The sequence below is a fragment of the Lissotriton vulgaris genome, chromosome 7 (genome assembly GCF_964263255.1).
Source record: "Lissotriton vulgaris chromosome 7, aLisVul1.2, whole genome shotgun sequence".
In the NCBI taxonomy this organism is placed as follows: domain Eukaryota; kingdom Metazoa; phylum Chordata; class Amphibia; order Caudata; family Salamandridae; genus Lissotriton; species Lissotriton vulgaris.
Window position 1 is genome coordinate 1,427,634,172 of NC_141695.1, and position 24,857 is coordinate 1,427,659,028.

A 24,857-nucleotide genomic window follows, 5' to 3' on the forward strand; every position below is an offset into this window, starting at 1 on the left:
TCAGGATTGATAATGCAGTAAGTTAAATAGTTATGTTGTTTGCCATAGCTTCTCGATAAAAACTACTATACCGTTTAGACCCCCCTGCTGGCCTTCTCCGCTCGGAGGTCAGGGGCCAGATTAACATACTTCTGAGACCCAGTTTGCACACGAGTTCCTCTGAATTCTGTGAACCACTCGCAGAATGGAGCTGTACAGCCTATTAATAAACAAACCTTGGCTAAGCCAATAGGTTTTGCCAATGCAACAGTTATTGACTTTGCCAATGTCTTTTAGCCATGTTGTACAGCACCGGGGAGTTGTATGGCATAAAGTGGAGGGGACTGGTGTAGAGTGCAGTGGTATGGAGTGGATTGGTATGGCATTGATTGGCATGGCGTAGAGTGCAATAGAGTGGGTGGCATAGTGATGTGGACTGGCGTAGACCGCAGTGGCGTAGAGTAGATTGATGCAAAGTAGAGTGGCATAGAATGCAGTGGTGCAGAGTGGCACAGTGTATAGGGCTGTGGTGCAGAGTAGAGGGTAGTGGTGCAGAGTGGAGTAGAGTGGAGTGCAGTCACAGAATAGTGTACTTTTGTGTAGAGTAGTGTGCAGTGGCATAGAGTACAGAGTTGGAGGGCAAAGAAGGTACATGGACTGGTATATGGGAGATGGACTGACAGGCAAGCACTTAAAAGGAGTCCTTGATCACAAAGAAAAAAATAGCACCAAAACCGGGAACAGTGGATGGGCAAAGGTACTTGGTCCACGATCCATGGGAGGGTCAAACACAAAACGAGGACATAACACCTGCATGCCATGACAAACTGGGATGAAGGAAATGAGAGCGACGATGAAGCTAATAAATGGTAAGCCATGGGCGGTCTGTAATCTCACAGTATATAAACATGTCTCACACTCACAGCTCATGTGCTGTCTTGGGGAAACCCCCCAAAAAAGGAGTAGTCCTTCTGAATTCACGCTCGAGGGGGACCTTCATAACCACTTAAAGTGCCAGTGAACATAGTTGCTCTGTGCTGATACTAAAAGCATGACCGCATACATACTCAATTCTTGGACATGAGCACAGCTGCCTCATTTTGGAAAGTTATTAAAGAACGTCTTGAAACCTCAGAAATTGGTGTTGTCTGTGGATGTACGATCCCGTTGGTGTGGTCCCTCTAGCCAAGCGGTTCTTTACCTTTTGACTTCTTTGGACCCCCTCTCTCCCAAGTGAATCATTATTGGAATCCAGTGGGCCCACCTCAACTCCATTATTACGAGAAACCTGGGGAACAGGCCTAAGTAATTTCTACAATTTGAACCTCCAAACAGTAGACAAATATACAGGAACCGGTATGCATCACACAAATTTACAAATGGTGAAATATTTTTTTTGAATTCAAAAGCTAGAATAGAAAAATTGAAATTCTATTTTAATGGTTAGTGCTTTTTAAATTCGGATTTTAGTTCTAAAAGATGTAGTGATATGCTAGACACTAGCTTCTTACTATGCTTTTTTTGTTGTTGTTGCTACTAATTGTTTTTTGTTTCTCAATTGAGGCCACCTATCGTCCATACTCAAATTAGCTTACTGTTTACTGTACTTTTGCTGCTTCTACGACTCAAGCTAAGAATATCAACTTCGTTTTTAGACTTCAATTCCAAATTCCTTTACATTTACATAACTTTTTGCATTTCTTTTACTTTTTTATTTAGATAAACTTTTATTAATCTGTCAACTAAATTTCTTTTTCTTAACCGGTGCAAACCCCTTAAGTAGGCATTGCGAACCCCCCAGGTGTCCGCGGACCACAAGTTAAGAACCAATTCTCTAGCCAATGACTGCTAGTGATCATTAAGGTGTGGGGCACAAATACCAACCCTGGATTGCACCTAATATTCAGTACTTTCTCTCAGGGTAGTCTTCTTAAAATCGACATGATGGATAACCCAAAAATGAAAACCTCACACGCACATCACAATCTCGATGCGCACATAGCAGAGCTAAACTGATCATATGTGCTAATAAAGCGCTTTAGTTGCTCAAGTTACGGATACCACTCTGGCTCGAAGAGCAGACATGGAGCCGGGGGTACAAGCTTTTCACATTCGTGAACAAACATCAGCTTGCCATTTTCTTCCCGTACTTGCCTGTAGTATTGCCATACATGGATAGATTCAGCCTTGAATGCCCATGTGCCACCCCTTCATGCCACTGATGCCCTTAATATGCCAAGATTTACGTTATGCGCAATCTAAACGCCTCCGATCAGTAGTACAAGAGTGTTTGTTACATGCTAAGGAGACAGTGTAAGAAGGCTTGCCCTCCTGTAGAATACCTAATTTTCAGCTTGTTCTAACTCTGTAGCTTTTACATGCACTAAATGACGGTCACCACTGTGTTCAGAAGGGACTTACTTTGGTGGTGTGCTGTACTACACGTACACAGCAGATTAAAATATTGACACAACTTTGGCCTCTGTCCGTTTATTTCTGTTCTCTTGGTTTCAAAAAGGATCCAGGCAATCCCTCTGCTTGAATAAAGGTTTCCCCCTTTCCTTTTTTTCCCCCCATGAGGCACCTCGCATCCCTGGTCCAGGAGGAAACGGGCTGCATTCCGTTTGGAGATTATTGATGAAAGTGCGTAGGCTATAATTTTGGAATTCTTTGTCCTCTTTAAAAGGACTTTCAATTTTAATCCACTAATGTGTTAACTGTTAGTGAGCTGTATGAGTTGCAAGAAAGCCTCCAGTTCTGTACCACAGTCTCTTCCATCTTCTAAAATTCTGCATCATTTGAGTGTGCGTGCATTGTTTGGAATACATGACGCTGCATGTATTTTCTAAAATATGGCTGCCAAGGTTGCTGACAAATTAGCTAACATTCCACATTGTTCCACTTTACTTAGCCGGACTGAAATAGATCATGCTGCTTATGAAGAGCGTGGAAGTATTTTTGCAAAATCCCCTGAGGCATTCTGTGCAAAGCAAGAGCTTAGACTGCTGACAAAGCTGCGAAAGTGTAATGGTAGGTTGCCATTTCGTGGTTAGCCAGTATAGGTCTCGGTAAAGAGACTAGGTGCACCTTAGAGGGTGTAATCATTGCTTAGCAAATATCAGTGCATTGTTACTCGATGTGTTTGAGTGTGTCCGGTGAGCACCTTTGGAAATATGGAGAATTTAGATTTTTTGTTTGCCCCTTTCAGAGAGGCAACCAATGTAAATCTTGGCTAAAATAATTTCTTCTATCCATGACCAGCTAAGAGTCATGGCTAGAAGTTGGGACGTTGCTTGTAATGGGCACAGGTTGCTTGCTCGAAAGCTGCCTGTATAGTACTTTCTTGGGTTTAGTCAAAGTACTGCTGCAGTTCATGCAGTCTCCATTTGTGAGCATACATGGGATGGTTGATCCCTCAGTAGTCCCTTTCCATTGATATGGGATGGATATAAACTGTGAAGTCACGCTTCACGGGTGTCTATGTTCTCCTTCTTTGGCATAGGCTATGAGTAGCTAAAGGTAAACCTCTCTGGCCTCTGTAGTGCCCCTTCATGTGGACAATATAGCACTAAAGTAGGGATTAATTAAAGTGTGTTTTCTATTCAGGCATTTGCCTTGATCCTTCCTTTAAATTGGTATTCTCTTCAATGGTTTTTTACAGCTAATGAGGAAAGGAGGAAACATCTAAAATTCCCAAAGGTGGTTGTGTGTGCAGCCTCGGGTGCCAGATAGTAGGACTGCTGCCATCAGACGAGGCTTTCCTGGCATCAGAGGAGGCTTTCCTGGTCTCCTAGGTTCAACAAGGAGTATCTGTGGTAGATCAAGAAAGACTGAACCTCTGTGCAAGGTACCTCGACGGTTGCTAACCGGTAGAAATTAGCACATTTTTTTTGTTTATTGGGAAAACCATTCTCTCACCTTTTAAAAGCTGAATCTAGTTGTGAATGTCTTGCATTGTATTTTTGATCATATTTTCAGTTTGAGAAACTATCACAAACATAATAGATGATAGCCTACGTCATTCCATTCTTTGGAGTACAAGCATCCTTGCCGGTGCATGGTATAAGATTTATGAACTGCTGCTTTTGGCTGTATAGTATTGACAAAAAGCACTGGCAAATCAAATAGGTTAAAAAGGGTAACTGGACATAATATCGAATCAAAATTATAGAATGGACAGAATATCTACTTCAAAATATAGAATGGACATATTGAATGGACATAATATAGTGATTAAAAATATCGAAAGGCAGGTAATAACGACTGTCAGAATATTGAAGTACATAATATAGGTATTAAAATATATCGAATTTTTAATACCGTTTTTTTGTGTGTTTTGTATGTTAGTATTTGTGTTAAAATTGTATATTTTTGTAATTTTTTTAAGTAATTTTTTTTTGCGTAATTTTATTCTGTAGCGGGTTCTGGGTTCATAGGGGAATAGGATGGGAAGTAATTTAATTATAGTAAATTAAATATGAATATTTAGGAATTATTAATTATTTTTAATTTTGTGTTAGTTCTGGAGCGGGTTGTGGGTTATAGGGGAATAGGGTGGGAAGTAATTTAATTGTAATTAAGAAAATGTTTTTATTTATTGGTATTGATAATTTATTATTTAATTATTAATAGGTAATTATTTGTATTAATTGGTAACTAATAATGTTAATTGTATTTAATTTGGAGTGGGTTTTGGGTTTATAGGGGAATAGGGTGGGAAGTAATTTAATTGTAATTAAGTAATTATTGAAATTATTTTTGTGTATGGATGATTAATGTATAGTTAATTATTAATTGGTAATTGTTTTATAACGTTTTACGTTTTTGGTATTGAAAATTATTTGGTTAATTATTATGTAATTTGTAATAAATAATATTTGGTGTTTATAATTAATTAGTTTGAGATTGATTTTTAATTACTTTTTTATTGGTATTGATTTATTTTTTATTTAAAAATTAAATTATTACTTTCCCTACTGTTGCACTCACTGGAGTGGAAATAGTAAATTTTACCCTCCCACTATCCAACGCTGATGTAAATGTATTTTTAAAGATTACATATATTATTTATTCATATTAATATTTTTTAATTTAAAGTGTTTTCCTTAATTATATTGTTTAATGTAATATTACTTTTAACATATTAAAAAAATTCGATATTTTTTACAAACTATATTTTAAACAATATTTTGTCTTCAATATTTTTGTACTTACCTTTTTGTAGATAGGGAGTCGATATTCTGTTGATATTTTGTTCATTCTATATTTTTGTTGATATTTAGTCTGTGATCCGTTAAAAACGTGCGACCTACTGGCTTTGCAAATGCTTGTTTTACTTTGTGAGGCAGTATGATATTATGAAGTTTTTTATTTTTTAGATGATAAACTGGATGCTGTTCTCGCCTTTATTGTTAACCCCTTCGATGCTCATGACGAGCTCAGCTCGTCATGAGGCACGGTTGAGCTGTGCTCATGACGAGCTGAGCTCGTCATGAACAATGGGAATGAAGGGAATGCAGCAGAGGAGGAAAATATCTCAAGCACCCAAGGTGTTAAATAGTTGTGGTCTCTCCCCACTTCCGATCTCCCAGTGCTGTGATTTATGCAAGATGCGATCATTGAATAAGGGAGGTGGGTGCTGCCTCGTCTCCTTGATACAAAGCCTTGCCTCCTGGTCTAGCCTGAGGTGAGATTTTCTCACCTGGAATTTTTCACATACTGATAGTGGATGCATTAGTTGGATAAAACCCTGAAGATCAGTTCACAACCTTGAGAGCTGGCAGTGAGGCAGTCCTCTGACGCGCCAAATGCCAGCCATCACATCACTGAACTGATGCCTCTTTAACTTGTGTGTGCAGAGAACCTGTAGGTTGCTGGCCTGCCCAGTTGTACTCTTTAGGAACATTTCACAATAATCTCTCATTTTAAACTCGCCAATGTCTCCCATACAATTTATTTAGGGAATTAAGTGTGTGATTTTCAATTCAGGCCACCGCCCTGGATGTTTACAGTTGGATTTAGTATGGCCCAAATACCCAGTGCCAGTAAGCACTCGTCAAGTAGTGAGTCTTTGAAAATGGATGGCGTTTTGAAGAGTAAAAGATTGATATTCATTTTTCAATAGAGGTTGCCAGATAGTTTCTAGTCAGTTTTTACATCTACAAACTCCAATATCAAGAAAAAAAATGCATTTCAAAAGAAAAATAAAGTTACATAACCATTTTAATGTAAGTGGCCTGTTATACAGCAGGAGTCTAGCTTCATTCTGTACAGCGTTATCTTTCCCCTGTCCTAGGCTCACCCCTCTGGGGGACGTGGGCGTGTTTCCAGCTGAAAGCGGGCTGGGCTGCCAAGGTACGGGGACCAAGAGCTCCCTGGCACCACATATTGCGATCAGCTGGTATCCCTTTTCCTCCAGAACATGCTGTCACTGTACGCATTGGCTGCAGTTAGATTACCTTATGGGCACGATTACCGATGTCTAACATAGACGGCCAGCCATCTTGAGAAGCTATTCTAAACGTGATTGAAAGATTGAGAAAACATCAAAACACTGCTTGGCTAATTCAATTCCTTTCTTCATTAGTGCTGTGTGTGTATAGGCTACTTTTTAGGTCTCGGCTATAACGCGCTGAAAGCGCGTTCTCGCCAGAGAACTATTGTCGGCGTCTCAGCAGTCTGAGAACACCGAAGTGAGACAAGACCTGGCCGCGCGCAGCGTTTGACCATAGGATAGCGTTGTGCGCGCGGCCAGGTCTTGTCTCCACAGTGCGAATGCAGCCCGGATCGCGACGCGCGCCTGCTGGAATGCAGGGGGAGTCTGCATACCAATGCGCGGCGCTGATAACACACACATGGCTGCCCATTCAAGCAGGCTTCTTTAAGTTGCAGGACGTCCCACACCACCTCCTGCTGCGTTTCCTGCTAGTCGGCGCCCGTTGCCATTCGGTTTAAATGAGATTGAAGTGATTTTGAATATTGCTAAAAACGCACATTTTCGAGATTTTTACTGGAATACTTTAACTTCGTTCACCATTAATGCGTTTATTCCTTGCGTAGCAGTCTCTTACAAGTTTGTTTCCAGTTGCACATTTCATTTAAATTATAATCTTACCCAGTGATCTCAAGCTTGTTTTATAATGCGAGGCTTAACCATAAGACATGGATGGGAACATTTCATCTTTTTTAAAATAATTATAGACGCGCCACGCTACAACTTTAACAATGGCAGCCGCATCAATAACTTTCTTGTTTCCTCTGAGTGTCTTTACACATGCGTATGTGTGTATAGTATACCCGTGTAAACATGTGTGCCTGTGTATTTATGTTGTGAGTATATTATGTATACGTGTGTGGCAGTCTGTGTCTGTGTGCATATAGTCTCCTCGGCTCCACTGTCTTCTTGCCCTGTGAGCGTGATGAGGCAGCATGTCCCTGGACGCCAGCCGGCCGGCCGCGAGTGCCAGTGGCTGGTTATTTGTAGTTCGCATAAAGCCCTTCTACCGTGTCTCTCGACTTCACGTCCTGAGAGAAGGCAGGGAAGGGGGTAAGGGGGTTTGTCTGCCTCAATCATCGTTGAAAGTCATTTTTTCAGTCCGAGGCAGATGAAAAGCCCCGCTTACATCTTCGCTCATGTTTCCTGGTTATCTCCTGCCTGTTGATGCAATCATCCCCCAGGCCCCCTCACCACTTCTCCCCCGGGCCAATAACTGAATTTTTATTGGTTTCAGTAATTGTACGAAATTGGTTCACTTTGGATAATGCGCCTCCATAAAAGACCCTTTTTGATTTATCCCCACGACGGACAATCCTTTTCAAACTTTTTCTTAAAAATCAATGCCACTTGCCGGAAGCGAGAGCAGACGGATAGCGTGTAGCATGAGGTTTTCGATATTTGTTGTTTTGTTTGAAAATCGCAGTCATAAATCCAACCAAGCAGCGCGACGGGCATCAATCTCGGAGTCTGGAAAGTTGTATTTTCCCTCTGTGCTCCGAGATTTATTCCTCATTATTTTGACCCCGCTGTACTTTGTTTAATTATTATGAAAGCTTTGTGATCTTTTTCCCAATATTGACAGCAACCAAAAGGCACAATCATATGTATCATGTCGCAAATAAAGACACATTTTGAGTCTGATTAATGCAATTAGAGATCAGGTGCCGTGTTACACGTGACAAATGTGTTATAAACTAACATATAGTTAACCGACCCCCTGGACCACGCACACAATTCAGCGAGGACATCGCCGACTTCGTCAGCCCACATGCCCTCCCCTCCGCTGACTACATCCTCCTGGGAGACCTCAACTTCCATCTGGAGAACAACAACGACCGCAACACCAGCACCCTGCTCGACAACCTCGCCAACCTGGGACTCAAGCAACTGGTGTCCACCCCCACCCACCTCGCCGGACACACACTCGACGCTGTCTTCTCATCCAGCAAGGACATCGACTTCAGCCACGCCACAGAGCTTCAATGGACGGACCACAGCTGCGTCCACTTCACCTTCAAGAAAACAACGACCCACCACCACCAGCAACAGGCCGCCCGCAGAAGCTGGAACAAGATCACAGCAGACCAGCTCGCCACCTCCCTGAGCCAGCACCCTCCTGCCAGCTCAGCGAACCCCAGCCAGGCCGCCGACAACCTCACGAAGTGGATCAGCAACTGCGCAGACGAACTCGCTCCACTGAGGACCCCGCCCAGCAGACCCGGCAGCAAGAAAGCCCCATGGTTCACCGACGAACTCAAGAGCTCCAAGAAGAACTGCCGAGCCCTCGAGAAAGTCTGGAGAAGGGAACCGACACCGGACAACAGGACCTCCTTCAAACTTGCCACCCGGAAACACCACCAGCTGATCCGCGCCGCCAAGAAAACAGCATTCAAGGACCGGTTGGACAACAACGCACACAACTGCAAGGAACTCTTCAACATCGTCAAAGAGCTTTCCAACCCCAGCGCAGGAAACAACGACATCACCCCATCGCAAGACCTCTGCAACTCCCTGGCTTCATACTTCCACAACAAGATCCCGGACATACACAACAGCTTCAACAACCAACCAACGCACACCATGACCGAACAACCACCCCCCACCACCACCCTCCACGCCTGGACCCCGATCAGCACCGAAGACACCATCCGCACGATGAACTCCATCCACTCCGGATCACCGACCGACCCCTGCCCTCACCACGTCTTCAACAAGGCCGACGCTGTCATCGCACCCCACCTGCGAGACATCATCAACACATCCTTCGACACCACCATCTTCCCCGAGAGCTGGAAACACGCCGAACTCAGCGCTCTACTCAAGAAACCAACAGCGGACCCCACCGACCTCAAGAATTACCGCCCCATCTCGCTCCTCCCGTTTCCAGCCAAAGTCATCGAGAAGACCGTCAACAAGCATATGGCCGCCTTCCTCGAGACGAACGGATCCCTCGACCCCTCACAGTCCGGCTTCCGAGCCAACCACAGCACCGAGACCGCCCTCATCGCCGCCACCGATGACATCCGAGCCCTGATGGACAACGGAGAAACAGCGGCCCTCATCCTCCTAGACCTCTCCGCGGCATTCGACACGGTCTGCCACCGCACCCTAGTACGGCGCCTCAGCAACGTCGGAATCCAGGACAAGGCGCTGGAATGGATCATCTCCTTCCTCGACGGGAGAACACAGAGAGTCCGCCTACCACCGTACAAGTCAGAGGCCACCGAAGTCATCTGCGGCGTCCCCCAAGGATCATCTCTGAGCCCCACCCTCTTCAACGTCTACATGAGCCCCCTCGCGGCCATCGTACGCAAACACAACCTCAGCATAATCTCCTACGCCGACAACACCCAGCTGATCCTCTCCCTGACCAACGACCCCGCCGCCGCCAGAGCCAACCTGCACGAAGGGATGAAAGAGGTAGCCGAGTGGATGACGACCAGCCGCCTGAAACTGAACTCGGACAAGACGGAGGTCCTCATCCTGGGCTCCTCTCCCTCCGCCTGGGACGACTCCTGGTGGCCTCCCGCCCTGGGCACCGCACCCAAACCGACAGACCATGCACGCAACCTGGGCTTCATCCTGGACTCCTCCCTCTCCATGACCAGGCAAGTCAACAACGTCTCCTCTGCATGCTTCAACATCCTACGCATGCTACGGAAGATCTTCTGGTGGATCCCCACCGAGACCAGGAAGACCGTCACCCAGGCCCTCGTCACCAGCCGACTGGACTACGGCAACGCCCTCTACGCCGGTACCACCGCCAAGCTCCAGAAGAGACTCCAGCGGATCCAGAACGCCTCAGCCAGACTCATCCTCGACATCCCACGAACCAGCCACATCTCCGGACATCTGAGAGACCTTCACTGGCTCCCCGTCAACAAAAGAACCACCTTCCGCCTCCTCACCCACGCACACAAAGCCCTACACGACCAAGGCCCGAGCTACCTCAACAGCCGAGTCAACTTCTACGCTCCCAAACGCCACCTCCGATCAGCCAACCACGCCCTCGCCGCCGTCCCCCGCATCCGAAGAGCGACTACAGGAGGAAGGTCCTTCTCCTACCTGGCCGCCAAGACCTGGAACTCCCTCCCGACCGACCTGCGCCTGACCCAAGACCACCTCTCCTTCAGGAAGAAGCTGAAGACCTGGCTGTTCGAGCAGTAGCGGCTCCCCCCCCCCCCCCCCCCAGCGCCTTGAGACCCTACGGGTATGTAGCGCGCTTTATAAGTGTCACTGATTGATTGATTGATTGATTGTGTTTGCAGAACACACATCTTAGAATTTCCCCCTTATGAAACACACTGGACTCTTGTGACTCACACCCATCTCTCTGCGCGCCTTGTGCCTGAGGTGTGTGTTGCAGTTTTATCACATAGTCTGGTTCACTGCAGGATGCGTGTTACCGCCATCATTTACCAAGTTTGCACTACAGTGGGGAACAACGGCGGAACAACTGCAGCTCGTTTTTTTTTCTGATCTTTACTGTTTTGCGATATTTACTTCCCAAATAATGCACTTGAATCCCCACGCTAACACCACACCCAACACCACACCCAACACCAGATCCACATCCACCACCAGCATCACATCCACCACATCCACCACCACATCCACCACCACCACATCCACCACCACATCCACCACCACATCCACCACCACATCCACCACCACTTCCAACACCACATCCACCATCACATCCACCACCATCATATCCACCACCACCACATCCACCACACCCACCACCATCATATCCACCACCACCACATCCACCACCACATCCACCACCACCACCACATCCACATCCACCACCACCATCACCATATCCACCACCACCACATCCACCACCAACACATCCACCACCACTTCCAACACCACATCCACCATCACTACATCCACCACATCTATCTGTGTGTGTGTGTGTGTGTGTGCGTGTGCGTGTGCGTGTGTGGGGGTGTGGGTGCAAATGCAATAGGTCTCGCATTTGCGAGAGATTACGTTATTGGCATTGTAAATGACAATGCCATATATTTATCTGTTTTCCAAACCAACACATAAATTAAAAATTTGTCATTTATGATGCCAATAGCTCTAACTTTTGCAAAGGCGAGACCGTTGCATTGTAAATGCTTGTTATTTATTTTCGGGAGTATCGTTTTTGTGTTGACCAGATTATGTATCTCGGATTACATCATAAAATGTTATTCCTGTCTAGCCACAATAGAGAACCGCATTACAAATCTTCCGAGACTTTCTTTTACTTTTAGGTGGTTTTGATTCGGCCCCATTAAAACGGTTAGGCTTTTCACGTAGGCATAGACAGTCGCCATATTTGAGTAGATACGTTTGCCAGCAGTTGTCTATAAAGTACGGTATGCCATTTCTAGTGTTAAGGACGCTGCGCAGAACAAACTGCATGCTTTCATTATACTCTGCAATTGAAGCTTTTATAGAAAGGACGCGTAAGCGATTAAAGTCTGTTTCATATGTTTAGCTATTGCTGAGTTAAAAGCAATAAGCACACACAACAAAACCGGTCGCCTTGAATACAGTCGTTGGACGGGACCTCGAGTGTGTTCTGTAGTTGCTCTGAAGAGACTGTTTTCTTTTCGGCTCCTATTTCCCACGTCTTTACCTTCTCTGCGTCGCTTTATGCTTTTTTTGTTTCCTTTACTGATGTTTACGTAAACACATCGCCCTCTAGCCAAATTACACTTTATACACGTGTCTCCCCTTTTGCTGGCGCGCGCCCTGTCAAGTGGCTTCATGTCCTAGACGCCTAAAGCCATGTCTGACGTTTTTAACCTCCAGCACTTTGCATGATGGGATGTTGAGTCCAGGCTTGCAAGTGTAAAAGCGAAACTGCAAGCCCCAAAATGCAGTTTGCGATCGTCTTGGAATCGGGGCAGGCTGACGGCGCAGCAGATGGCGCGGGGCCACTAGACAGTTGGTCATGCTGAATCTAGTGTGCCCGCCTCCCATGGAGGCTGCCATTATGCCTTTTCTCTGGTGCTCTCGAGTCGTCTGCTCCGACCTGCCCCTTCCTCTGGGCCCTGGCACTCGGCGCACTCACGATCTCCCCCTTTTACTCTTCCAGGCAGTTGCAGCGGTTGTCCCAGAGCACTCCTGTTTTGAGTGGGTGGTCGGTAACTTGATGCCAGTTGTATGGAAGGGATGTGTTAGTAGGAACTGACTCATTTCCTGGAGTTTCATTAACAGAAGCCGAGAGGAGCTCCGCCCTGCTGTCGCCTCCCAGCTCCTTCTCTTTCTCCTCCAAAGGGGGTTATTAGAGCCAGTCTCTCGCTTTCCTGCCTCACTGTGAGTTGGCCTGGCAACAGGGCAGGGAGGAATGCTAGGGCTTTTGTCGGAGTTGACACTTTGGCAGGCTGCAGCAGGGTAAGCGTTTCATTACTTACACCTTATTCTTACTCCTTCATGAACACGGTGGAATTGCGGGCTCAATATGAGCAGGGTCGGTTTACCTGGGCTGTGGGGGATGAGTGTGAATTATTTGCCAAGGTAGCCCGGCGGTTTTAAATGAGGAACCACATCTTTATCAATAACACACCTTTTTTCTTTCTGTACAAGCAAATTATTTGTCGCGCCGCCAAGCTATTTTTGCTTTTAACCCAAAATGCCTTGTTTCCAGTGTGTAGCTTCTCAGAACGTGTTAAGTAAGGTGCGTATACTTTGCAGGGTCTCCGATTTAAAGCTATGGATTTTTATATTGGAATACTCTGGTGCGAGTTTACTTTTTCCCTTCAAGATAGGAAAGTCTGTACTCTGATGGAGCGCCTTGATGCGAGAGTCTGGAGAGGGACGTCATGCCCTGCTGCCACTACATTATCTACACCGCTGAATGTGGCGCTGGGTTAGTTTGGGTGTATATTGTTTGCTTGGGATGGAAGGCTTCGCCTGAGCTGTTTCTGTTTGGGTCACAGTAAAAGCAGGTCGAGTTTGACTCGGATGTGAATTACACAACTCCCAACATGCATTAGGAGTTGGTGATCGGGTATAGAGACCAGGTAGCCTTATTAAATGGCGTTACAGAGAAATAGGATATCTGAATGAGGTCCGTGGCCATTGTTTACACCCTTTGTGTATATATCTAAAGGTAATTGAAGAAACCCAGCAGTACTCACAACATTCAAGCTGCAGCATTGATGTGCACTGTACCTGCGCTCACTTGCTGGTTGTGAAGTATTTTCTCCATTTTATGTGTTTTCGTGTGGTTCTAATGTGTTTTCGTCCTTTAGAGTGGCTGATAGCTGGCATACAGCTACTCTGTAAAAGCCAACCAGATATGCATTCCAGTTTTTGCCGGCACACGTTCACGCTTTGGAGGCCAAAACTGTTACTTCCTATGCATTTAATTGGAGTGCGGCTCCTATACACATTTGTAGAAGTCCTTCCATAGAACACAGATGAGCGAATTCCATAATTGTGTGAGTCCCTATACAGTTAGAACCAACGTTTACAAAAGACACAGATTCCATTGGTGTAATTTACAATAATTTTTGGGACGACCTTTGCAAAATGTCTCTTTCTGTTTCTTTTGCACTTGTGAAGCCTTGGAAATATCAGCACCAATTTCAAAAGTGCAAGTTGTGCTTGTAACCTGCCTCCTCGTTGGTAAACAGCTACTTTGATTGCCAGTCATGCCTCACTTATTTTGTCTCTGTTCTGTTAAATACAGCAGAGCCATTTTTTAGTGTGGTCTTGAGTGAATGAAGTTCATAGTGTACCCAAAAAGTAAAAATACTCCTTGGCACTTCATAAACCCAATTCTACCTGATATTATATTGGCAAAGTAGTTTGCATTGAAGATGTAACGGCTAAATGGAAAACAAATAACCATACAAGAAAAGACTTCAGAATAAAGCAAACAAGAAAAGTATTATATTGGATTCAGTCATAATTGGTTGGTCCCGTTACTATCAACGATGATGCACTGGTTTTAAACCCCCCCCCCTCTCCTTTTTATGGGGAGCCTACTTGATAGCGCTGTCTATTGCAAGGCATATGGTGGCTTACCAAAAACTTAGAGGTGCTTTGAAGCCAGCCTGTTGCTTACCATTGGTTGGCTTTCCTGTCTTACTCATTTGCCTGCTTCTTATTTGTGTCCCAATTTGCTATGCTAGTTTGTCCCTCCAACTCGTATTGGTAACTAAAAAAAAAAAAAAATGCCTGTGCCATTTTGTCGTTACACGCATTTATGTTGCGAATGCTTACAAAACAACGCACGCAGCCATGTCAAAAGCGTATTTTTTTTTTCTCCAACTTTAGCCACTCTGCACTGCGTTGCTAAAACAATTGGCGAAACCAATAGATCACAAAGACGAGACCTATTCGCTTTGCAATGCTTGATCTTTGCATTTAGAAAGGGTCAGGTCCATAGTTCCATGGTTGCAGATGTTCATGTTGTACAAAGAATCCATTGTTTAGTCATGGCTCATCGGAGGGTCCAAACATAATCTGTAGCACCGTGTATAGATGGTGGCAGATAGACTCTCATACTGGGACAATGTTCCCGTCACAGAGTGGGTACAAACTTTAGATTCATTTTGAAATGGGCAGCGGGACACGTATGTAATCTGGTAATCGTTTTTCATCATAGTTCATTTTTCTCCAGCAGTAGTAAAGATGTTTCCATCATGCTGGAGTCTTGGCAGTGTAACCCAAACAGTGCTTTACGTGCACAGTTGACAAGAAGCGTTTGAATTGGAATGGAAGCCACTCACTCTATATGATCTGTTGTACCTGAATCGTGGTTTGCATTAAGTCTGCAAATGAAAAAGTAGATTTTGCATCTAGAAACTACTCACACGTGTGCTTGTTGGCCTAGAAGTCAAGTTGCAGACTTTGAATTCAGATTCATATACCAGGTTCCTAACTATCCTGGACTGTGTGAATTAAAGGGGAGAACTTCATGTTCCTAGGCCACAATTGCTCTTTCGCTTCCAAAATATGATAGCTGTAGAAAGCAGTTCAGTCGGCAGCATTTAGTATTAAGCATTTTAATTCTATTCTTTACGATCCAGTCTGTTGGAGAACCTCTATATTTAAGTCTGACTTGAAAAGTGAAATTAAATGCAATTTTTTGGTGGGGGGGGGGGGGCAGTACAATTGTATGGATCACTCCATTTCTCCAAGTGCATTTGTGACAGTGGCTATGGTTAAAACAGTAGCTGGAGTGTGAGTGGTCACAGGTGATTGTAAAAGAAGGCCCATCTGATCCTTTTCAATCTGTTTTTGTAGTGAAGAAAAATAATTGTCAAAATGGCGTGGGTGAACGTTTCCAGTAGTCTCTTTTATCAGTTTTAGTTTTCATTAACAAATTTCCTAATGCACATGTTCATGTCTGCGTCCGTGAAAGACTGCAAAATCCACATTGCTGCTGGACAAACGGGACGGGAGGCAGTCACACTGCAGTGCCCAACCGTAGCTCATTTTCTTATGTCCTTTAATTTCATCTTCCCTTGAGCTTCTTGGCACCAGCTAATTTATTTCCCTTTAACCAATATGCTAGTGAACACCTTTTGTAGAACACCCCCCCCCCCCCCCCCCCCTCCTGATAACTGCAAGTGCCTTGATTCCTCAGCCCCCTCTGTCCGGCCAACAAACCTATGTATTCCGCCTGCATAGGTTTTTATTGGCGATTTCTGTCTCATAGAAGAAGCAAGGGGGCACATGCATCAATCTAGGATTTTGCATTTCCTAAATAGCGAAAATTAAGGAATCGCTATTTAGGAATTGCAAAATCCTATGCATCAAGAAATCCTAAAATTTTTTAGGATTTCTTAAATTTCGGAATTTGCGATTCCTTAATTGCGAATCGCAATTAAGGAATGGCATTACATTGATTCCTATGGGCCTAGAGGCCCATAGGAATCAATGCCGTTTTGCATTTCTTTTTTTAGGAAATCGCAATTTGTTGCATTGCAAGGGTGCAGAGGGGGGTCCAAAGGACCCCACCCTGCACCCCTGAAATGTATTTTAAAGTGCATGTTTCACACACACATGTCCTAAGGACATGTGTGTCTGTAACATGACACTTTTCTAAATGCATTTTTGTGCTTTTTGAAACAATTTCGCAAATTAACACGAGGGTCAACCTCGTGTTAATTTGCACTTCCTATTTCAAAATTCGCATTTTTTAAAAAATTGATGCATTGCATTTAAGGAATCGCACAAATGCGATTCCTTAAATGCATTTGCATTTTTAGGAAATGCAAAAAAAAGCGAATTTTGAAAAATTGTTTCATGCATCCCAAAAACGTATTTAGGAAGTGCAAACGGCCGAATTTACCGATTCGCACCATTTGCACTTCCTAAATAGGTTGATGCATGTGCCCCAAGGTGCTTAAAAAAATACCTTTAGCTGTTTTTAGGTCTCGCCTGTCGATGCGCATGCGCATCGAGCAAGGCGAGAGTATTGGGACTTATCTACTCTTTATCCACACTGCAAGGAATCGTGGCGATTCCTTGCAGTGCCCGTGACTTTTAAGCTCAATGCGCATGCGCATTGAGCTTAAAAGCGCGTGCACGTCCGTCTTTGTTTACCCGCTCCGCCCCCTCCCGCCGTGTCGCATTTCTCCTCCCCTCTCCCCTCTCTTCCCTCCGTCTTGTTCATTTTACCCGCTCCGCCCCCTCCCCTTCCCGCCGTGTCGCATTTCTCCTCCCCCCTCCCCTCTCTTCCCTCCGTCTTGTATGCCACTCGCAACGCTCCCTGTTGCTGTCTCACACATGTATGCGTCTCTCTCTCTCTCTCATGTCCTTCTCCCCTGCGCTGCTCTCTCCCCCTTGTGCTTCTCCCCCGCCCCTCTGCGCTGCTCTCTCCCTTGTGCTTCTCCCCCGCCCCTCTGCGCTGTTCTCTCCCCCTTGTGCTTCTCCCCCTACCCGTGTTGCTCTTACTCGCTTTTCTTGTGCATCTCCACAGCCTCTCTCTCGTGTGTTCTCCATTGTGTGCTTCTTGCCCTTCCCGCACGTGTTGCGGTCTCCCCCGTGCACGGTTTTCCCCTCACCCATTAGTGTCTCCATTGTGTACTTTAATGCTGAAACAAATCTTCATTTTTAGCTCTGACCTGCTACGCAGCATTTGCACCGTCCACTACGAGACGTATTGTTAGATTGGACTCCACCCATTGCTTACCACTGGCTGGCGTCATTGCCACTCATTAGCTTGCTTCTTATTCTAAGACTTGCGTGGCTTTGCTTCCTGTTCATCTGCAGCATGGACACAATACTAGTATGCTTCCACTGTACATTTTTCATGCGCTGCTATAGTTTTGTTTGTTTACGCACTCCACTAGTGCATGTGTTTTCCAGCTGTCTCCCATGTGTGCTCATTCTCCTCCGCTCTCACGTGTTGTACCCTCATGCTGGTGTGCCTCTCCTCTGCCTGCTCCAGTTTCGGTCTCACTCAACGCGCACGTTGCTCTTTCTGTCCATTAGATTGCTCCCCCACTCGTGTTGCTTCCCCCACACCCTCCTGTTGCTTCACCATACCTCCTGTCCTCTACGACCCTCTGCGTTCTTTCACTGAAGTGCACCTCTCCGCCCTCTGACACGTCACACCAGCTGTACTCCTGCCCTTCCCAGAAACCCTGCAGAGTATTGCTCAGGAGTAAAGCAGCCGCTTGTTCTATCTGCTCCAAAAGCTTTGCATTAAACTCCAGGGAGTTCACGGTTTTACTTCTGCACAATTTTCAGTCTCAAGTACGAAGCGGCTTTAGTTTTAGCTGTTGTAGGGAGCATGGCTACGGTCGTGGCGCTATGTGCGAAAGCCTGGATCTCTCGGCCCCACAAGACAATTGCCCCCGAATGCTGGTTCTAATGTTTGCAAAGCTCCAGCGGGTCTGCGACTGACTCGAGAGCCCCACCCGTCTATGAAGGAACACGGCTGATCCACGTCAGTGTGTTTATTTCAAGGGTATTCATTCATTCGTCACTTTACAATCGAAGGTGAGCACTACACACGCATGACGTCAGCACACGGATGGCGCCTCCACACGATGATCACGCAACAATATTTCCAGCACGAATCGGGTCCATTTTAAAAGGGAGGTATGACGGGTTACCTCCTCAGGGCATCACGTGATATGGTGTTTAGACACATTATACAGTGCGCATATACACCAAGATGAGTGGTATTTGAATCACACTGACGTCATTGTATGCAAGAATTCTCACTCATATCCATAACAGTACTCTTAGGGTCATAATGAAGTGATTCTGTAATGAATTATGAGCTATGCGCTTGCCCATTGTTTAATACAGACCTTTTGCTTTCATTGCAGCAACTGTTTTTGATATAAAGTGCCTTTCCCAGTACAGGACCTATTAGTCCTAAATATTTTTTCCTGACAATCGTAGGTAGAAACTGCTGTCCTATTTCAGAATACTCTGTCCGATGATCGACTGTGTCAAGTGAGCGCGGGAAAACTCGATGTGCCTTTTGTTAATTTACCCAAGCAGTCTATAGTTACGTTTGTTGTTATGACATGAGCTACATTTTTTAACAGCTTTAAAGTATGCTACATTTTCGAAAGAAAGAGCTTAACTTCCGTATTGTAATAAGCCTGATTACAGATGATTTTACACACGCCACTCCATAATCTAAGCTTTTGCTTGACAATTGTTAGGGTGGAATTCTGTACGAATGTAATGTGGAATAATCGTTTCCATTGTTACAGCACTGCAAAAAAACACAAGCGCTTTTTACTTATATACTGGCTTGTTAGCCAACGCCGTGGTTCTTGTTTGTCTACTTCAAAAGGATGGAATGCTAGGCAGGCCCTGTATGGATTTATACCTTTCACCGACAAATATTTGGAGAGAGCGTTTAAACAAACTATCTCGCATGCTATTACCATATGTTTTGGTAAACACACCACTGCAGCAAATTCTTTCAGTTCACTGCTGTGCTTGAAAAAAACCTTATCACCGGAATGCACATAATAAAAGAGGGGCACCTTTTATTATAAGTGTGCACATAGACTTTTTTGTGCTAAGTGCAAATTGCAACATTTCAATAAATATTTTACTCTGAGTGATAGAAGGGGCTCTGTTAGTAAAAAGCTGTTACGTACTTTAGGATGCAATTTAATCACTTGTTGAGTAACATTTTAAACCCCTCACTCACCCTCACCCACCCTCACCCTCACTCACCTTCAACACCTCACCCTCACTCACCCTCACCCACACTCACCCTCACTCACCCTCAACGCCTCACCCTCACTCACCCTCAACACCTCACACTCACTCACCCTCACCCTCTCTCACCCTCTACCCTCACTCACCCTCAATACCTCACCCTCACTCACTCTCACTCTCACTCTCACTCTCACTCACCCTCACCCTCACCCTCACTCTCACTCTCACTCTCACTCTCACTCTCACTCTCACTCTCACTCTCACTCTCACTCTCACTCTCACTCTCACTCTCACTCTCACTCACTCACCCTCACTCACCCTCACTCACCCTCACTCACCCTCACTCACCCTCACTCACCCTCACTCACCCTCACTCACCCTCACTCACCCTCACTCACCCTCACTCACCCTCACTCACCCTCACTCACCCTCACTCACCCTCACTCACCCTCACTCACCCTCACTCACCCTCACTCACCCTCACTCACCCTCACTCACCCTCACTCACCCTCACTCACCCTCACTCACCCTCACTCACCCACCCTCACCCACCCTCACTCACCCTCACTCACCCTCACTCACCCTCACTCACCCTCACTCACCCTCACTCACCCTCACTCACCCTCACTCACCCTCACTCACCCTCACTCACCCTCACTCACCCTCACTCACCCTCACTCACCCTCACTCACCCTCACTCACCCTCACTCACCCTCACTCACCCTCAACCCCTCACCCTCACTCACCCTCAACCCCTCACCCTCACTCACACAGTGCAATAGGTCTCGGAGCATTTGAGTTAGAGCTTTTAGAAATGTTTATGGCTTTTTTTTTTTAAATTCTTTAGCATTGGCTACAGGAAACAAAAATGCTAAAGATTTACAAAAAAACCCATAAACAATTCTAAAAGCACTAACTCTAATGCTGCGAGACCTATTGCATTTCCAATGCTTGTTTTATATTGGTGTGAGGTGTATTTATTCTTGACCTATTTGTCTGCCTTTTAGCCAATGAATATAAGCTGTGCTTCATGACAATCACAAAACAATATTGCATTCTACCACTCAGAGTTTTCACACATTGAACAAGACTTCGGACAAGGATTCCAAATTAGGAACGGCTAGGGCGCTCGACCTCGGACCTGGGGAACCCGGTTTGAGTCTCGGTAATGTTGCTAAACCTTCTGTGATTCTGGGCAAATCACGTAATCTCCCCGTGCCTAACAAAACTAATGTGTGTCCTTGTGTAACGTAACTGGTGCTATGTAAAGGGCTATGATACCCGGTTCAGTTCGGGTCTAGTTCGCGCTATATAAAACTCTGCAAAAAAAAAAAAAAGGGAGCCGATTAGGATGGCGGATGGACTTTGCCCGTCCGCCATCCCTGTGGAAACGGGACCGTCCGCAACGTGAGCGGTGGTCCCGCCATGCCAATTATGATGCGCCCGCCACACTGGCGGGCGCATCATGCATTTTTAACATTGAAAGCACCACCCGCCGCAATGTTAAAAATGCAGGCATGCATTTGCATACACAAAGCGGCATGTGCATGCAAATGGAGGGAGGTACCCCCCATGTCCACCCCCTCTCACCTTCCCCATGGGGGCCCGCAGGGGGCTCCCAAAGTAAAGGCTGCATGCCTTTCCGTGGCGGCATTGCCGCCACGGAAAGGCATCTGCAGGAGGCCATCCTAAAATGGCTGGCAGTGTCTGGAAGACAGCCAGCCATATGTACCCTTTTCTGCCCTAGCCGCTATGCGACCGGGGCGGAAAAGCGGCGGGCGGTGTTTCCGTCCGCCGCGGTCCCCCCCGCCATTGTAATATGGCAGGTTGAAATAGGTGGCGGTCGGTCACGGAGCAGTCCAGTAAACCGACTATGCAGCAAACTCCTCATTCGTCCATCCCTAAAAGTGGAGTGCTGGTGTCCTGCTCAAATACTGCACATCTCACTCACACTAGCCCGTGGTTACATGCTATCTAAATTCAGGTTCGATTTCAAGACTTATTGCAGCCTTAGATGAAAAAAACTGAAATGCAGGAGGCACCTGTTTCCACGTTTATTTCAATAGTAAATTCTTGGGGATTAAAATGTGCACTATATATTTACCCATTTATGGACAGGGTCTTGCTTCCTTGGGAGATTATGAGTTCTGTACTACATCTTTACTACTCGAAGACGCTTAAGTTATGGCTTGCTTTTTTGTTGAGCTTCAAGTGTGTGCTATACTAACATCAGCTTCTTCTTGGGCACACAAGGCTAAGTAGTTGTGCCTGGGGCTTTCAACCGGATTCCTTGCTACCGTTAGTATAGATACTCAACTTTAAAAAAAGATGACTAAACGAATATTGCCAGGTACTTGCGAGGATGACCAAAGGGGTATTGCCAGTTTGTGCAGCGGGCAACTATTTAGCTAAAGCTTTGGAAATGCGGGTATAAGTTGTGTGCTACTGTTTATCCTCATGTTTTTTTTCGTATGCAGTAATCTGATGAGCAAACCTTAGATTGGCGAATCCTTTGGTTTTTCTGACCTCGTGACAACATGCTACCTATTTCTTTCTGCACTGTCCGCTAATTTACAGCTTGTTATAGTGGACTCCTTCCTCCATCTGTTTTACAAAACGTTGATATATTCCTGCTTCCTAAAAAGTGATATATCTGCCCTGCAGATCTACCCAATCCTACAGACAAACTTCAATTCAATACGAAAACCAAATCTGCTTCACCTTGTGGTTCTCCAATGAACATTTGCATACTCCAATCTACTCGTAGTACGTTGGTGCAGAGGTAAAAAAAAACTTGTGCTTAAAGGGGTGAAAGAAAAATAAAAATACATGGATAATCCTGGTAATTCCTCTTTTCTAAGGAGTGCATGTTGTTGTTTTATAGGATTTTCTTTTATTTTCAGTTTGACATAGCATGACTAGTGGGTGAATTAAAACCTTTTGCCAGGGCACAGATAAAACAAGAGGCACCATTAATTGTGATTTTAAACAAAACATTTTTCTTTATATAAATTATAATTTATATATTTGTAAATTTACTCAGTGGTTTGTGTACTGGTGTTTCATAGCTTTGTTTTATTAGCCAACAATAATACTTATGGATTGTGAAAAGTAAGTGGAATGGAGTTTAAGGCCGGTGCATCTGAGACATTTTTAGGTCGAGCCTGGGCAGCGCATGCACTGCTCTGCGAGGCATGCTGTATTCAAGTATGGACTTGTAGCTCCGCCCATATTTTTCATTGCTTTGTGTTATTGTCCTTTGTAAATGTTGGCTTCTGATTCGTTAATTGGCTTGTTAGTCCCTTCTTAGTTCCTCCTTGTCTTCATTTGTAACTTGCCATGAAGACTGGCCCTTTTACTTATGTTGTTACACAGTATGCCTTATTTAGTCTGTAAGCACTATTTTCTTTAATGAGTTTCTTCTACTGCAGGCACAATGTGCTTTCCTGCAACATTCAGCGTGCCATGCATGCTTTCACTTTCCTAGCAGTCCGGGACCATGGTGAACTCTTCTTTAAAGAGAAATCAAGGTCTCCCATTTACAAGAGTTTGAACTATTGGCATGGTAAACAACAAAGCCTTCTATTCATGTGTTAATTATCAAAACAGAAAAATAAGACTTGTTATTTACAATGCCAGTAGCTTAAACTCTTTCAAATGCGAGACAGATTGCATTGCCAATGCTTGTTATTTTTCTGATGTACATATCTGTGCTTTCGCCTGTGTGGCTGCCAGGCAGTTACACCCTGTAACAAAGCCCAAAACACTGAGTCAAGCATCGGTTTGTAATCTCTCAGCAGGGAGTTTCGGTTTATGTTTCAGGTTGTTCTCTTTTTAGGCAGGGTTGGATTGATAAGCATGTGTCATTTTTCACTAAAACACAGCTGGGTTAGAAACATAAGTAATTATGAGAGTCATCTTCTGGTACGGAATGTGCTTTTTTATATTTTTCTTTTTTAATAGGACTTGCTACAGGCAGTTTAGCTGTTAGTCGTTGAAAGATCTGTTGGGTACTATTTTTTTTCTTGCAGTGAGCTTGCTCTGTGGGTCAGCCCATGGATGGTTGCCTTTCTTATGAAGCTCATTTGCCCGCTTGCTTATTTAATGACTTTTCTTACTCCTTTGTGTTTTTTCCACCTCAGAAGCATAGATTCTTTACCATCTAGATTGGATTACTTGAATCCTTCAACGGCTGACGTCTGGAAACGTATTTTTAGGTGTGGTCTAAAGCTAGTTTTTTAGAAGAAACGCCAAATTAAAATACGTACATAGATAAAACTTGGGGCATTTGGTCAGCCCTCTTTGTCCACATTTTTCTTCCTCCCGCTACAGCCTTCAGCATAGCGAAATGAGTCCGCCTAACTCAACAATTGGCACTCTTTTAATGGTAGTGATAGTAATTTTGCTCTTCCACATGTGCACATCCACCTAGAAAGTAGCCGAATTGCCACAGCCCATAGGCCAATCTCTGCTTTAATTTCTGCTTTAATTTCTGCTTTCATATGATTTTTGTTTTTTTGTTTTACATAATTTTTTTTTGCAAATATGTGCATCGCAACTGTAGATAGCGGTTTACTTTTCACTATTTTCATATGTTTGTTTGAAAAAATGAAGGCTTGCCTTTAGCTTTGAAGCGTAAATAAAGAAAATTAAAAAGGCCCCCCGCACAAAGCATTATGAGGACATATTACTTCTGAAGTGAGGAATTGATACAAAGTGGAAGAGCATGCATCAGCGCAGTGGGATTGTAGTGTTGAGGCTTTGTACTTTAGCAAGTGGAAGGTTTGCTAGTAGTGTACTAGAAAGCCGAAATAAAAAGCAGCTGTTGGCCCACCAGCCCTGGCACTAAGGTGGAATACTTTTTGCGGGGCTGTGCCTATGGACACAAGCAAAATAAGATCACTCGCACGTGAGTGCAAGTGGGCTGACCCATTGTCCCAAGCTTTATGCTGCAATGGCCATAAGTAAAATGTGAATAAAACTTAACAGACTAATGGATGAAGATGGCTGACTGAAAGACATTGCATGTTTTTAATTTTTATTTAAAACTGGCATTTCTTGGAACAACGCCCACCCAAACATAACTTTTTGGGTTACACTGAATTCCTTAATTTCATATTACCACTTTTGAGGGCTGTCCCATGACCATTCTTCTGACCTCTTTTTCCAGACCCACAACAGTACTGAAATATGTCCCTTCCGTTGTGGTGAGATATCTCTGTAATGC

General features: G+C 44.8%; 1 protein-coding gene across 7 annotated transcripts in view; it reads left to right on the forward strand.

Annotated features, from left to right (window-relative positions):
- The window catches only part of DLGAP4 (DLG associated protein 4), a 554,791-nt gene that overhangs the window by 372,900 nt on the left and 157,034 nt on the right, over positions 1-24,857 (forward strand). For 2 of the 7 annotated variants that reach the window (XM_086932207.1, XM_086932209.1), the window contains exon 1: positions 12,648-12,871. The exons of the other annotated variants lie outside the window; for them this stretch is intronic. The gene's annotated coding sequence lies outside the window, so the exon portion shown is untranslated. Of the gene's footprint in view, positions 1-12,647; positions 12,872-24,857 lie in introns of those variants that run through there. 7 annotated transcript variants of the gene reach the window in all.